Source organism: Phocoena sinus, chromosome 5 (assembly GCF_008692025.1).
Source record: "Phocoena sinus isolate mPhoSin1 chromosome 5, mPhoSin1.pri, whole genome shotgun sequence".
Taxonomy (NCBI): Eukaryota; Metazoa; Chordata; class Mammalia; order Artiodactyla; family Phocoenidae; genus Phocoena; species Phocoena sinus.
Genome location: NC_045767.1, coordinates 43,437,147 through 43,454,245, shown reverse-complemented (window position 1 = coordinate 43,454,245; position 17,099 = coordinate 43,437,147). Strand labels below are relative to the sequence as shown.

The 17,099-nt window shown below is 38.7% G+C and overlaps 1 protein-coding gene across 3 annotated transcripts in view; it reads right to left on the bottom strand.

Moving 5' to 3' along the window:
• Positions 1-17,099, bottom strand: part of C1QTNF7 (C1q and TNF related 7) — a 137,351-nt gene that overhangs the window by 16,670 nt on the left and 103,582 nt on the right. The window contains exon 1 of one of the 3 annotated variants that reach the window (XM_032633751.1): positions 46-124. The exons of the other annotated variants lie outside the window; for them this stretch is intronic. The gene's annotated coding sequence lies outside the window, so the exon portion shown is untranslated. Of the gene's footprint in view, positions 1-45; positions 125-17,099 lie in introns of those variants that run through there. 3 annotated transcript variants of the gene reach the window in all.

Below are 17,099 nucleotides of genomic sequence, written 5' to 3'. Positions count from 1 at the left end.
GCAGCCACATCTGCCAAAATTCTAAAAAAAGAGTAAACACCATACCTTGCTCTGGGATGGTGGGTTGCTCCAGAATTCTAAATCCACAAGAGACTGAGGATCTTTCATGGGAGCGCAGAGAAAATCTTGCTTTGGTACCAGACAGAAAAACAGATCCAAGTTCTCAGAGGTTTCCAAATAGTTGTGCTAAAAATAATTCTCTCCATTAGTCCCAAAGAGCCAGAGGCACTGAAAGTCATTCATTGGGTGAGGCTCAATCAGGGCCAGTTAAAAACCTCGATTTTGTTTGAGTTAAACCTGAAGGTGCCTGCTTTTCTTGACCGTTAACTGTAGAGGTGCCTCCATCTCTGTGTGTTGTGGCCTCGTTTTCAGATTTGTTTACTTAATTTTTTCCCCTCTTCATTTGTTTTCCACTGAGTGGATGTTTCAGGAAAAAAATTACTCACTGACTGGAAATTAGTTGTTAACTTAGAGAAAAAAGTTATGTCCTTTTTGAGCATTTTCAATGTAGAATCTTCAGATTCTGGCAGTGGGATTGTGTCTCATGAGATAACAAGGAAAGATGTCCCTATTCTGGGTAAATACGGCAGGAAAATGGTCCCTCATCCTATGTGCTACAAAATGAAAGAGGGTGATGAATACTGTACTGCTGTTTTCTTTGTTCTCTGAATAGATAAATGATTGGATATTTTCAGAAGACTAATAGGTCTTTGTTCATATAGAGAATGGATCACAACTCAAAAGGCAGAATGGTTCTCCAGACCCTATGACAACTCATCTTCAGTGCTATCAATTTCTTTTTGTCCTTTTGATATGAACTTCATGTATATCCTTACAAGAGCAGTATGTAATTCATGATGGTGTTTATGGAAACTGAGTGACTGAAAAATTCTGTTTTTATTTTGCTTTCCCCACCATTCTTCTCAAGCTATTAAGAATGCAAATTGAAAGAAATACTTCCAGTTGGGGAAATGGGCACGAATCACAAATTTGACCAAGAATATTCATGGGCTTTATTTTGCCTTAGCTATCACCCTCCCATCTGGAGGACATAGTCTTCTGAATTTATTGGCTGTCAAAAATCTGAGTTCGAACATAGAGTCATAAAAATAATGCCTTGAGCATAGAAGTGAGGCACAGCTTTTGCTAAAGTAGAGTAGGACCTTAATCAGAGAGAGTTTCCTCATCCTCAAAATAAAATGGCTGTCCTTATATTACTCAGCTATAAAAAGGAATGAAATTGAGTTATTTGTAAAGAGGTGGATGGATCTAGAGTCTGTCATAGAGAGTAAAAAGTTAGAAAGAGAAAAACAAATACTGTATGCTAACACACATATATGGAATCTAAAAAAACAGTACTGATGAACCTAGTGGCAGGGCAGGAATAAAGACGCAGAGGTAGAGAACAGACTTGAGGACACGGGGGTGAGGGAAGAGGAAGCTAGGACAAAGTGAGAGAGTAGCACTGACAATTATACACTACCGAATGTAAAATGGATGGCTAGTGGGAACCTGCTGCATAGCACAGGGAGATCAGCTCGATGCTTTGTGATGACCTAGAGGGGTAGGATAGGGAGGGTGGGAGAGAGGCTCAAGAGGGAGAGGATATGGGGATATATGTATACATATAGTTGATTCACTTTGTTGTACAGCAGAAACTAACACAACATTGTAAAGCAATTATACTCCAATAAAGATATAAAAAAATAAATTGGTTGTCCTTGATTATTTCTAAGTTTTCTCACTGTTCTTAATATTCTCTCATCTTGTGCCTCATGAGGTGGAGCTTAAAAAGTAATGTCAGCCACTCTATACCTTACATACAAGTAGAGATACAAGTCACCTGGAAGGGGATACTTGATATTGAGAGAGGTTACTCAGGTGACTCTCTGCATAAAGGGAAGCACTTGGTAGTGGTTTGATGAAGGTTTTCCTCTCAGGGACCCTTGGCTGGAGAGGGGTTGAGGCTATTTACTTAAAACATCCAGGGCCTTCTGGAAAGGAAGGAACCAAGGACCCAGCCCCTTCTTTCCATGATGTAAACTTAAAGAAATTAGTCATGGACGACAGGGTTGGTTTGGTCCAAAGCCTGCTGTGAAGAACGGATACTGTGGACCCCAGAATGGAATTGAGAGGGAGGTACTTGGGAGTCTGGGCCAAAAGCATTAAAGGATTTGGGGGTGGCTGGTTTTGGTGGAGCACATGGATGAAGCTGAAAGTTCGTCTGTCTTCAGTGATTCTGTCATCACAGCTCTCCTTTGGGGAACAGTGGAGAATTAAGAGGGTCATTATATTAAAACTTAGTAAGGCGGTAGTACCGGGGTTAGTGGGAGCATCTCCTACAAATGGACAAGCATCTACTAGATTCTGCACAATTAGAGTGTGGCAATTTGGTGGCAGCTAAAGCAACAAGACTAGTGGACAAAACTTTTGTTTTTCACTTTCTGCCTGGGATAGAAGTAGATATGACCCCATTTGAACCAAGAATGCCCCTAGAATTCTTAGATCATTCATGGAGGGGAGGATTTAGATCTTGACTAGTCTACCTGATAATAAAAAAAATGGGATCCTGAGAACTAATTGGAAGAAAGAAAAATGGCATGACTATATTTGAACTTGAACTGGCACATAGGTCATAGAGGCTGAATTCTTTCATTAGTTCACTCCTAGCCTAACACCACAGAACAACCCACTGTCTTGTGTAAGAAGGCCCTGACTATCTGACTTGAAGGTAATCTTCCCACACTCCCCTCTGAGGTCTTCTAAAAGGCTGGACTAGAATAGCAGTCCTTATAATCTTAATTTCTGGGATGTCAGCCTGTGGATATGTTCATTTATTTGTATACAAGGGATGACTTTATTTTTACTGAAGTATAGTTGATTTACAATGTTGTGTTAGTTTCTGGTGTACAGCAAATTGATTCAGTTATATATATACATATATTCTTTTCTCAGAATTTTTCCATTATAGTTTATTACAAGATATTGAATATAGTTCCCTGTGCTATATAGTAGGACCTTATTGTTTATCTATTTTATGTATAGTAGTGTGTATCTGCTAATCCCAAACTTCTAATTTATCCCTCCCCTCCCTTTCCCTTTTGGTAACCATAAGTTTATTTTCTATATCTGTGAGTCTGTTTCTGTTTTGTAAATAACTTCATTTGTATCTTTTTTTAGATTTCACATATAAGTGATATTGTATGACGTTTATCTTTCTCTGACTTACTTCACTTAGTATGATAATCTGTAGGTCCATCCATGTTGCTATAAATGGCATTATTTCATTCTTTTTTTATGGCTGAGTACTATTCCATTGTATATATATACCACATATTCTTTATCTATTCATCTGTCAATGGACACTTAGGTTGTTTCCATTTCTTGGCTATTGTAAATAATGCTGTTATGAATATTGGGGTGCATGTAAGTGATGACTTCTTAATATTCTCTCATCTTGTGCCTCATGAGAGCTTTTCTCATTCATTTTTCTTTGCATTGGTACAATCTCCATCAAAGAGCTTAGAAATGGGTAAATTTTTCGACCTCCAAAAGAGGCAGATGTGTTCTTATTTTTCTGTCTTAACTTGACCAAGTGTTGACACAATTTACGGGTGTTCATATTTGCTTTTTCTGTGTCATTCATAACTTCCTTAAATTCCCTTTAGTGTTCGATGGCAAGGCTTCTTATATTATTAAAGTATCACTTTATTTTTTCTGTTCTGCAATATTTGAGTTTTTCTTCATTATTTTTCATCCTAGCTAACTTATTATAGTCTATATATTCCTGGATTTACTCTTCTTCACAGAGAGAATAAAATCTTTGAAATTGTCTCCTAGAGCATTCAGACCTCAGATGTTACTAAAGCTTGTTATTGCTTATTTCACTCATCATTTTCACACTTATTTTAGAGACAATAGCAAAAAAAAAAGTGGGTAGAAAAATATGCTGAAGGAAGTATTGGCTTAAAGTGAAAAAGTCGGGTTCCATTTACACCTGCCACTCATGCTGAGGCCAAGGTCTTATTCTGTCTTTTCTAGGCAGACGTTTTTTTCTCCTCTCAGCTTGTGCTTATTTTCCTGTAGCCTTAACTCACTTTTCAACTGAATTCAGTTCAATCTAGATCAATCCAATCAACGCTCATGGAGCGTCTCACAGTGTGCTGGTGAACCAGTTCTCAAGAAACAGGTACAGATTGATAGCTTTGTTAGTTTCCTTGGTGTAAGTACTTCCATCATGGCCAATTTCAAGCTACCAACCTGATATTCACTAAATGCAAAGTTGTGTGGAGTTGGCCCTTGCTAGCTGGTCTAAGCCGAATCAGCACAGCACTGGGAATATATATAAGCCAATTCTCGGTACTAGAATTATTTTTAAAAGAAGGTTCTAGCTTATGTGCTAAGACATTACATCATTTTCTCCTTTAATCCTCACCATAACCTCTTGAGGTGAGTAATTTTATCATCCTCCCTTCATAGATGAGGAATTTGGGCAGGCTGATCCTCAGTTGGCCCCCCTAACCACTGTACCATGTATCCCCATAGGGTGTTTCTAACTTTACAAGACAAGGTTCCTGCATCCACACAACTTGCAGGTGGGTGGATTGCATGCCTGACTCCTCCTCTTCCTTCCCATAGCACTGGGTGCGGGTGGGAATCTAACCTTGTCTTTCTAGCCTCAGTGCCTTGCTTATATCATCTCCTCTTGCTTACAAGTCCCTGTTGGCCATGTCCTTCCCATGCCCTTTTCTTCATATGCTCACTTTTGTCCTCCTTATGCATTGCTTTCTCCAGAAAACCTCCCTGATACTCTCAGCAGGTACAGCCTTCCCTTCCTTCGAACACTCCTAGCACATTATTTGGATCTCTCTTATGCACCTTAACTCATGGATTCTTAACTAGATCTACTGTATCAGCACACCAGTGGATTAGTTCTAGGTACTGATATTTTTCAAAAGCTCTATGGGTAATTCTGATAGGCAGTCAGAAATTGGGAATCTTTACCTTATCTACTTTTCCTCAAATGATGCCTCCTCTGTTAGTCCTTCCAAGCCAGGGAGTGTCAGTGATATAAATCTGATCTGGTCTTCTCACTCTTTTATTCTGTTCTTTTATTAATCACCTCATTACATACTTATTGAGCTCCTACTATATGCCAGATACTGAGTGATTGATCTTGGTATTCAATGGGGAGCAAACATGGAGCCCTTACCCTTAGAGAGAAAAAGTCTAGTAGGGAAGACAGACATTCATCAAATAAGCATAAGACTATGTTTAGCAGATGTTAATTGGGACTTTCCATCATCTTGGAGTTTCAGTTGAGCACTCAAGACAGAGAATAATGGGCAATCAGTTCCCATACATCCATTTAAGACTTGCCAAAAACCAGCTGGATCTGATACTAGCTATAGTCCACTTTTACCCACATAAGAGAAAACTAGGAATTCAAAAAGGATGAATAGTTGAAGGGAGCCATCAAGGTAGAGAGTCATTAGCTGATAAGGGAGTGCCAAGGACCTCTCCTCTCCCTTCCTATGAGGGAGGAGATGGAGGAATAATACCCCCTCCCCAACTCCCAGACTAGTGGCAAGGACCCCAAGAGATTACTGTTAGTATCAGAGGTGCCTGCAAGAAAGAAACCACCTTGTTCTCCAGTTGCATATTAACTGAACTGTGAAACTGAAAGCCTTGCAGTTCTCATGGGATCAGAGAAATGTGGGGGAGCTTGACCTACCCCTAAAGTTTGATGTCTTATGTGATCATAGAAATTAGAGAATTCTGAAGGCAGAAGGCTGTCTGGAGAAGAGAGAGCAGTATAGAAGCAGCTATTGGAGAGGCAAGGATGTATGAATTTCCCAAGAGGCAGATGACACTGAGGATGGCAACTGGGATTGGGCCATTTAGGTGGGACCTCTTGAGCCAGGAGGGAGTCCTTCTAGGATGAGGAATCCAGTAAGAAGCCATCTAGCATACCACTGACTGCAGAAGCTGAGGATGGTATGGGGGCAAAGCAGGGTATCACCCAAGGACTTTATCACCCATATTAGGAAATTGTAAAGCATGGAGGTCCCTCAGAAAGCCTCTAATGGCCACGGGAAATGTTCAACCAGAAAGAGCCAGCATTTGAATACCTGGAGCACCAAGCAGGTATCGGCAGCCAGAAAAGAACCATACCAGTACCTATTAAGTAAACATACTTTGGTCACATTTTTCTAATTCTCCTCCCTTCTGATCTGACTCTGGACATGCCCAAAGTAGAAGGAGAGGTAGGAGATGGGGGAAGAGTGAAAAGCATAACATATTCTGAGCTGAAGACTTGGAAAAGAACAAGCTTTCTATTGGATGTGATATTGAGGTGTTGATTTAGATTTGTCTTTTGAATGTCTGAAAATGAGTCACAATTGACCAATGAGATTGTTCATGTCACTCAAAGTGACCAGAAAGCTAAGGAATTTGCCTGAGTTGTCACGAAAGGGCAGAGAAAAAGATCCAACAGGATTTGACTAGAAAAAGTGATGGGAGAAAAATGAAGTTGTTTCTTATTTATATCATATTTAAGACATAGGCGATCATTTAATAAATTCAGGAAACTCTGGAAAATGTTTTCTGAAGGGAAAGTACAGGGTGTTATGGGAGTGTTTAAGCAGGGCAACCTAATTGAGACCTAGGGCTTGTCTAAAGAAATGACATGTGACCTGAAATATAAAAGAGGAACAGTCATTAATTAGGAAGAGAAATTAGAAAACACTTCCAGGCTGAGGAAATGCCATGTGCAAAGGCCCTGAGGTGGAATAGGATGATTTTGAAAGGTCATTGAAAAGAGCAAAGGAGAGCATATGCCTGGAGGATATGCCTGGAACTAGCAGGGCTCTGCTGGGCTTGGAAGGTTCTGGTCTTTATCCTGAAAGGCTGTGAGCAGGGTTTTATGGGGCAGGCTGCCAACTCCCCCTCAACCCCAGTCTGTTACAATAATGAAGTTGATACAAATAGAGGTGATGCTTGCTGCCATTTTCCTGCCTCTCATTGAGGTGACTTCAATAAGCTATACAGATTTCATTTGGCTTATGAACTGAATCTGCTTTCATTGTTGAGAAAGATGTAAGCTCTTGTGAGAAAAGTGGTTTGCATATTTTAAAAAAGGTAATTCACACACTCATTGAATGAACAAATGTCATGACCTCTACCTGTGCCAGGTACCACCGCAGGCCCTGGAGATGAGGAGCTGAAAGAGGAAGACAGGATTCTAATGCCTTGGAACTCACTCCAGTGAGAATTTCAAGTCATTAGGGAAGGAAGATGCCCTCTGAGGGCATCTGCCTGATTTTTCCATTTTATAGAGAAGAAAATACCTTCAGTGAAAAGTGACTCTTCCAAAGGCCCTATTTATGGATAAGACCAGAGTTAGAACTCAGGTCCCCTGTAAGATTCTCTCCTCTGTACAGCACATCTAGTTACCAGGACCTGATTCCTGACTTCACACAGAGAAGACACTGCAGTATTTTTCATACACGTAAATACCTATTACTGTGGATAATTGAGAGTTAACATGGTAGTATTATCCCAGATCATAATACTTGATTCTCATCTTTCTACCGCAAATATCACTTCTTATATTTTAAATCATAAGAACATTCTTAAAAATTACATAAAATTTTGAGCATACACAAAAGTAGAGACCAAATGGAAAATGAGTTGCTGTGTACCCACCACCAGCTCAATAGTTACTGAGAGGAATATAATTTCATTGATACCCCTACTCAACTAATCCCTTACCCCTGCATTTTGGTATGTTTAGAAGCAAATTCCACACATCATATGATCTATTTCATAACTATTTCAGGAAAACCTAGGAATTATTATCATCTTGAATAATAAATAACAGAGTGATTGACACCGTGCAGCTTCATCAGCCCTTGAGACTTTTAATCAAAAATAGGCTTACTTTAGAGTAGCTTAAAATGTCTTAAAAGCACTTTACTCACAAACTGCTACACTGTGCACTAAAAGTTGCAAAATGTAATTTTATGTAGTCTCAAGCTTTCTCAGTGAAGTTTTCAGAGTCCACAGGGGAGCTCTCTGATGACTTGTTACAGAAATTCCAAGAAGTTTTGAGCCCAGTAAAGGCCTGTCTGTGGGTCCGTGTGTTCCAGGAAAGACTACAGTGCAGAGCTGGCCTTTAGTCCTGCCACGTGTCAAGGATGGGTGATACTGCTGCCACGTGTAATTTTTGGCTTTTACTAACATAGCCTGTCATACCATCCTAAGATTATTTAGGAAACACGAGAGAACTAGCATCATCTTTATTTTTTATTTATGTTTTTATTGGGGTATAGTTGTTTTACAATGTTGTATTAGTTTCTACTGTACAGGGAAGTGGAGCTCCCTGTGCTATACAGCAGGTTCTCATTAGGTATCTATCTTATACACATTAGTTAGTGTATATATGTCAATCCCAATCTCCCAATTCATCCCACCCCTCCTTTCCCCCGCTTGGCGTCCATTCGTTTTTAAAATGTTAGAGAGTCCTGGAATCTTGGGATGTGAAGGCTAACAGAGTGATCTGCGTTGTCTTGGGCAATTAAGAATCAACAGGCACAGAATGAAGCCTGTCAGCCCTGGGGAAGGATCTCAGTGCAGCTGGGCATGGCCACCTCCATCCCCACCATGGTGCAGACGGAAAGGTGAGGTCAGGGGAAAACCTAACCTGGAAGGCAAACCACAGGAACCAAAACTTTGTGTGTTTGCTTTACCACTTCTATGCTTCTTGTAACAGTGACTTCAATTTGCACATTTCCCTGAGAAATATTTGGCATATGAGAGATTCTGTATCTCTGTTTTTTTAAATTTTTATTTTCTGATGTTGTGTGTGTGTTCTTAAAATTGACATATAACGGACACATAACATTTCATTAGCTCCAGATGTACAATATAATGGTTTCATATAGGCATATATTGCAAAATGATCAACACAGTAAGTCTAGTTGACATCTAGCACCATCCATAGTTATAAATTTTTTTTCTTGTGATGAGAACTTTCAAGATCTACTCTCTTAGCAACTTTCAAATATACAATACAGTATTATTAACTATAGTTTCCATGCTGTATATTTCATTCCAGCTTTATTTATCTTATAGCTGAAAGTTTGTGCCTTTTGACCCCCTTCACCCATTTCACCTACCTCCCATCCCTGCCTCTGGCAACCATCAATCTGATCTCTGCATCTCTGAGTTCATTTTAATTTTTTTTTAAGATTCTATGTAGAAGTGTGATCATACTGTATTTGTTTTTCTTTGTCTGACTTATTTCATTTAGCATAATGCCTTCAAGGTCCATACATGTTGTTGCAAATGGTAAGATTTCCTTCATTTTTATATGGCTAAACAGTATTCCATTGTGTGTGTGTGTATATATATATATATATATATATATATATATATATATATATATATATAAAACATTTTCTTTATCCATTAATCCATTGATAGACACTTAAAGTTGTTTCTGAGATGCCATATCATTGAATAATAGAAAATAAATAATAGTTACCATTTATCAAGAGTTTTATTATGGCAGGGCACTGTCCTAAGTGCTTTATATGCATTTCTTACTTATTCTTTACCAAGAGCACATGAGGTAGCTGGTATGATTTTCCAATGATAAGTGAGGGGGCTGAGGTTAGGGAAAGAAGAGCAAGGCTGGTAAGTGGCAGAGATGGACTCCAAAACCTTCACCTTCACTAGTGATCACATTACCCATATGGGTAAAATCCAAGGCCTGTTCAAATTTTGGCTTAGGGGTCTGTCTCCATGACATTCAACACACTTGACAGCAATGAGAATGGGAAACTTCTATTAAAATGTGCTACTTCACTTTTCTTCTCTGTACCTACTCTACAGTTCCTCTCTATTTTTATTGTTAGTATAACATGGTATCTAAGAATTACACTGGGAACAGTTCAATTGACATCATGCAGAGGCAACCAGCTACTCCTGGAGGGGAAAAAGGGAAATGGGCACTCTGATCTGAAGTGCTGAGTGTGAGGTCTCTGAATGAAGCACCCTGAGAACAAGTGAAACTAGATAAGGCACAAAGGAAAAGAGAAAAAAAAAAAGCAAACTACAAACCCTCTGAAAAAAAATGCCTCTGCATCTCTAGCTATTGCAGATGTTGGCATCTTCAGTGGAGTCTCCTATTGCATGGGGACCTTCAAGATGGCAGAGGAGTGAGACGTAGAGACCACCTTCTTCCCCACAAATACATCAAAAATACATCTATATGTGGAACAACTCCTACTGAACACCTACTGAATGCTGGCAGAAGACCTCAGATTCCCAAAAGGCAAGAAAATACCCATGTACATGGCCATGTGGCTGACAGGGTCTTGGTGATCCAGCCTTTTGTCAGGTCTGAGCCTCCGAAGTGGGAGAGCCGAGTTCAGGACATTGGACCACCAGAGACCTCCCAGCCCCACATAATATTAATTGGCAAGAGCTCTCCCTGAGATCTTCATCTCAATTCTAAGACCCAGCTCCACTCAATGACCAGCAAGCTACAGTGCTGGATGCCCCATGCCAAACACCTAGCAAGACAGGAACACAAACCAACCCATTAGCAGAGAGGCAGCCTAAAATCATAATAACTTCACAGACACCCCAAAACACACCACTGGACGTGGCCCTGCCCCCCAGAAAGACAAGATCCAGTGCCACCCACGAGAACACAGGTACCAGTACCCTCCACCAGGAAGCCTACACAAGCTACAAAACCAACCTCACCCACCGATGGCAGACACCAAAAATAATGGGAACTATGTTCCTGCAGCTGCAAAAAGGAGACCCCAAACAAAGTAAGTTACACAAAATGAGAAGACACAGAAATAGGCAGCAGATGAAGGAGCAAGGTAAAAGCCCACCAGACCAAACAAACGAAGAAGTAATAGGCAGTCTACCTGAAAAATAATTCAGGTAATGATAGTAAAGATGATCCAAAATATTGGAAATAGAATGGAGAAAATACAAGAAACGTTTAACAAGGACCAAGAAGAACTAAAGACCAAACAAACAATGATGAACAACACAATAAATGAAATTAAAAATTCTCTAGAAGGAATCAATAGCATAATAACTGAGGGAGAATGGATAAGTGACCTGGAAGATAAAAGAGTGGAAATAACTACTGCAGAGCAGAATAAAGAAAAAAGAATGAAAAGAATTGAGGACAGTCTCAGAGACTTGTGGGACAATATTAAACACACCAACATTCAAATTATAGGGGTCCCAGAAGATGAAGAGAAAAAGAAAGGGACTGAGGAAATATTTGAAGTGATTATAATTGAAAACTTCCCTAATATGGGTAAGGAAAGAGTCACCCAAGTCCAGGAAGTGCAGAGAGTTCCATACAGGATAAATCCAAGGAGAAACACACCAAGACACATATTAATCAAACTATCAAAACTTAAATACAAAGAAAACATATTAAAAGCAGCAAGGGAAAAGCAACAATTAACATAAAAGAGAATCCCTATAAGGTTAACTGCTGATTTTTCAGCAGAAACGCTAGAAGCCAAAAGGGAGTGGCAGGACGTATTTAAGGTGATGAAAGGGAAAAACCTACAACTAAGATTACTCTACCCAGCAAGGATCTCATTCAGATTTGATGGAGAAAGTGAAACCTTTACAGACAAGCAAAAGTTAAGAGAATTCAACACTGCCAAATCAGCTTTACAACAAATGCTAAAGGAACTTCACTAGGCAAGAAACACAAGAGAAGGAAAAGACCTACAAAAACAAACCCAAAACAATTAAGAAAATGGTAATGGGAACATACATATTGATAATTACCTTAAGTGTAAATGGATTAAATGCTCCAACAAAAAGACATAGACTGGCTGAATGGATACAAAAAGAAGAACTGTATATATGCTGTCTACAAGAGACCAAATTCAGACCTAGGGACACATACAGACTGAAAGTGAGGGGAGGGAAAAAGGTATTCCATGCAAATGAAAATCAAAAGAAAGCTGGAGCAACAATTCTCATATCAGACAAAATAGACTTTAAGACTATTACAAGAGCCAAAGAAGGACACTACATAATGATCAAGGGATAAATCCAAGAAGAAGATATAACAATTGTAAATATTTATGCACCCAACATAGGAGCACCTCAATACATAAGGCAAATGCTAACAGCCATAAAAGGGAAAATTGGCAGTAACACAATAATAGTAGGGGAGTTTAACACCCCACTTTCACCAATGGAAAGATCATCCAAAATGAAAATAAATAAGGAAACACAAGCTTTAAGTGACACATTAGACCAGATAGACTCAATTGATATTTATAGGATATTCCATCCAAAAACAGCAGATTACACTTTCTTCTCAAGTGCTCATGGAACATTCTCCAGGATAGATCATATCTTGGGTCACATATCAAGCCTTGGTAAATTTAAGAAAATTGAAATCATATCAAGTATCTTTTCTGACCACAATGCTATGAGACTGGATGTCAATTCCAGGAAAAAAAGGTAAAAAATACAAACAAATGGAGGTTAAACAATACAGTACTAAATAACCAAGAGATCACTGAAGAAATCAAAGAGGAGATAAAAAAATACCTAGAAACAAATGACAATGAAAACACGACAGCCCAAAAACTATGGGATGCAGCAAAAGCAGTTCTTAGAGGGAAGTTTATAGCAATACAATCCTACCTCAAGAAATAAAAAACATCTCAAATAAGCAACCTAACATTACATCTAAAGCAATCAGAGAACAAAGAACCAAAGAATCCCCAAAATTTGCAGAAGGAAAGAAATCATAAAGATCAGATGAGAAATAAATGAAAAAGAAATGAAGGAAACAATAACAAATATCAATAAAACTAAAAGCTGGTTCTTTGAGAAGATAAACAAAATTTATAAACCTGTAGCCAGACTCATCAAGGAAAAAGGGAGGGGACTCAAATCAACAGAATTAAGAATGAAAAAGGAGAAGTAACAACTGACATTGCAGAAATACCAAGGATCATGAGAGATTACTACAAGCAACTATATGTCAATCAAATGGACAACCTGGAAGAAAAGGACAAATACTTAGAAAAGTACAACTTTGCAAGACTAAACCAGGAAGAAATAGAAAATATAAACAGACCAATCACGAACACTGAAATTGAAACTGTGATTAAAAATCTTCCAACAAACAAAAGCCCAGGACCAAATGGCTTCATAGGTGAATTATAGCACACATTTAGAGAAGAGCTAACACCCATCCTTCTCAAACTCTTCCAAAATATAGTAGAGGGAAGAACACTCCCGAACTCATTCTATGAGGCCACCATTACCCTGATACCAAAAGCAGACAAAGATGCCACAATAAAAGAAAACTACAGGCCAATATCACTGATGAACCTAGATGTAAAAATCCTCAACAAAATACTGGTAAACAGAATCCAACAGCACATTAAAGGAATCATACACCATGTTCACGTGGGGTTTATCCCAGGAATGCAAGGATTCTTCAAAATTCTTGAGACACAGACACAGATGTAGAGAACAGACATATGGACACCAAGTGGGGAAAACCGCGGTGGGGTGGGGATAGTGGTGTGCTGAATTGGGCGATTGGGATTGACATGTATACACTGATGGGTATAAAATTGATGACTAATAAGAACCTGCAGTATAAAAAAAGAAACAAACAAACAAAACAACTAATACTAAACTTTCTTTGGGTTATGTGTATGGAAATATGTTAATATAAATGTTTCAGACATTACAAAAAATACACAAATCAATCAATGTGATATACCATATTAACAAATTGAAGGAGAAAAAAAATATGATCATCTCAATAGATGCAGAAAAAGCTTTCAACAAAATTCAACATCTACTTATAATAAAAACTCTCCAGAAAATAAGCATAGAGGGAACCTACCTCAACATAATAAAGGCCATATATGACAAACCCACAGCCAACATTGTTCTCAATGGTGAAAAATTGAAAACATTTCCTCTAAGATCAGAAACAAGACAAGCTTGCCCACTCGTACCACTATTATTGAACAGAGTTTTGGAAGTTTTAGCCACAGTAATCAGAGAAGAAAAAGAAATAAAAGGAATCCACATTGGAAAAGAAGAAGTAAAACTGTCACTGTTTGTAGATGACATGATACTATACATAGAAAATCCTAAAGACTCTACCAGAAAACTACTAGAGCTAATCAATGAATTTGGTAAAGTAGTAGGATAAAAATTAATGCACTGAAATCTCTTGTATTCCTATACACTAACGATGAAAAATCTGAAAGTGTGTTTCCCTGGTGGCGCAGTGGTTGAGAGTCCGCCTGCCGATGCAGGGGGTATGGGTTTGTGCCCCAGTCCGGGAAGATCCCACATGCTGCAGAGCAGCTGGGCCCATGAGCCATGGCCGCTGAGCCTGCATGTCCGGAGCCTGTGCTCCACAACGGGAGAGGCCACAACAGTGAGAGGCCTGCATACTGCAAAAAAAAAAAAAAAGAAAAATCTGAAAGGGAAATTAAGGAAACACTCCCATTTCCATTGCAACAAAAAGAATAAAATACCTAGGAATAAATCTACCTAAGGAGACAAAAGACCTGTATGCAGAAAACTATAAGACACTGATGAAAGAAATTAAAGATGATACAAACAGATGGAGAGATATACCATGTTCTTGAATTGAAAGAATCAACAATGTGAAAATGACTATAATACCCACAGCAATCTACAGATTCAATGCAATCCCTATCAAACTAGCAATGGCATTTTTTCACAGAACTAGAACAAAAAAATTTCACAATTAATAGGGAAACACAAAAGACCCCAAATAGCCAAAGCAATCTTGAGAAAGAAAAATGCAGCTGCAGGAATCAGGCTCCCTCACTTCAGACAATACTACAAAGCTACAGTAATCAAGAAAATAGGGTACTGGCACAAAAGCAGAAATAGAGATCAATGGAACAGGATAGAAAGCCCAGAGATAAACCCACGCACATATGGCCACCTAATCTTTGATAAAGGAGGCAAGAATATACAATGGAGAAATGACACCCTCTTCAGTAAGTGGTGCTGGGAAAACTGGACAGCTACATGTAAAAGAATGAAATTAGACCACTGCTTAACACCATACAGAAAAATAAATTCAAAATGGATTAAAGACCTAAATGTAAGACCAGACAGTATAAAACCCTTAGATTAAAACATAGGCAGAACACTCTTTGACATAAATCACAGCAAGATCCTTTTGACCCACCTCCTAGAGAAATGGAAACAAAAACAAAAATAAACAAATGGGACCTAATGAAACTTAAACACTTTTGTGCAGCAAAGGAAACCATAAGAAAGATGAAAATACAACCCTCAGAATGGGAGAAAATATTTGCAAATGAAGCAACTGACAAAGGATTAATCTCCAAAATATAAAAATAGCACATGCAGCTCAATATTAAAAAAACAAACAACCCAATCTGAAAATGGGCAGAAGACCTAAATAGACATATTTCTGGAGAAGATCTACAGATTGCCAACAAAGACATGAAAGGATGCTCATAACTAATCATTAGAGAAATACAAATCAAAACTTCAATGAGGTATCACCTCACAATGGTCAGAATGGCAATCATCAAATAATCTACAAACAATAAATCCTGGAGAGAGTGTGGAGAAAAGGGAACCCTCTTACACTGTTTGTGGGAATGTAAATTGATACAGCCACTATGGAGAACAGTGTGGAGGTTCCTTAAAAAACTAAAGATAGAACTACCATACGACCCAGCAATCCCACTACTGGGCATATACCCTGAGAAAACCATAATTCGAAAAGACACATGCACCCAATATTCATTGCAGCTCTATTTACAATAGCCAGGACGTGGAAGCAACCAAAGTGTCCATCAACAGATGAATGGATAAAGAAGTTGTAGTACATATATACAATGGAATATTACTCAGCCATAAATAGATATGAAATTGAACTATTTGTAGTGAGGTTGATGGACCCAGAGTCTGTCATAGAGAGTAAAGTAAGTTAGAAAGGGAAAAACAAATACCATATGCTAACAAATATATATAGAATCTAAATTTTAAAAAAAAGGTTCTGATGAACCTAGGGGCAGAACAGGATTAAAGACACAGACATAGAGAATGGACTTGAGGACACAGGGAGGGGGAAGGATAAGCTGGGACAAAGTGAGAGGGTAGTATTGACGTATATACACTACCAAATGTAAAATAGCTAGTGGGAAGGAGCTGCATTGCATAGGGAGATCAGGTCGGTGCTTTGTGACCACCTAGAGGGGTGGGATAAGGAGGGTGAGAGGGAGATGCAAGAGATAGGGGATATTGGGATATATGTATACATATACCTGATTCACTTTATTATACAGCAGAAACTAAGACAATGTTGTAAAGCAGTTATACTCCAATAAAGATGTTTAAAAAAAAAGAGGGACACAATGCATTTGCAGGAAAAAAATTGTGCTACTTCAAAGTTTAACACTAAAGGAACAGGGAATGGTGGTAGAGGAGACTGCATTATCCCTGTTCCTTTCATTTTCATGGAGTAGGGATTTCCCCAAGCACTCTACCTCTTTATTTATTCTTCCCCAGAGAAAGTAGAATGGATGAATTTGGGATATATGGGAAGAACTAGGTATGTTCAGCTCTGTTGACTGGGGATGAAATTCTGCCCAGTTTCAGGGAATCTGGTTTAAGAAGCTCCTTTACCATCACACCAAAGCAATATTCTTAAAAAAGGTATAATTTATAAAGAGTAAAAGTCATTCTTTTTTATGTGTACGGTCGAATGAGTTTTGACCAATGTAGTATAACCATCACACACTAGAGACAGAACATTTCCATTCCCTCTTAAATGTTTCCTCATGCCCCTTTGTGGTAAAAACTCTCCCCCATTCTAGCCACTGGCAGCCACTGATTTATTTCTGTCCCTATAATTTTGCCTTTTCCAGAATCTCATATAAGTGGAGTCACACAACATGTGGGCTCTTGAATCTGTCTTCTTTTATGGAGCGTAAGCTTTTGAGAGTCACCCATGTTCCTTTCTCTGCTAAGCACTATTCCAC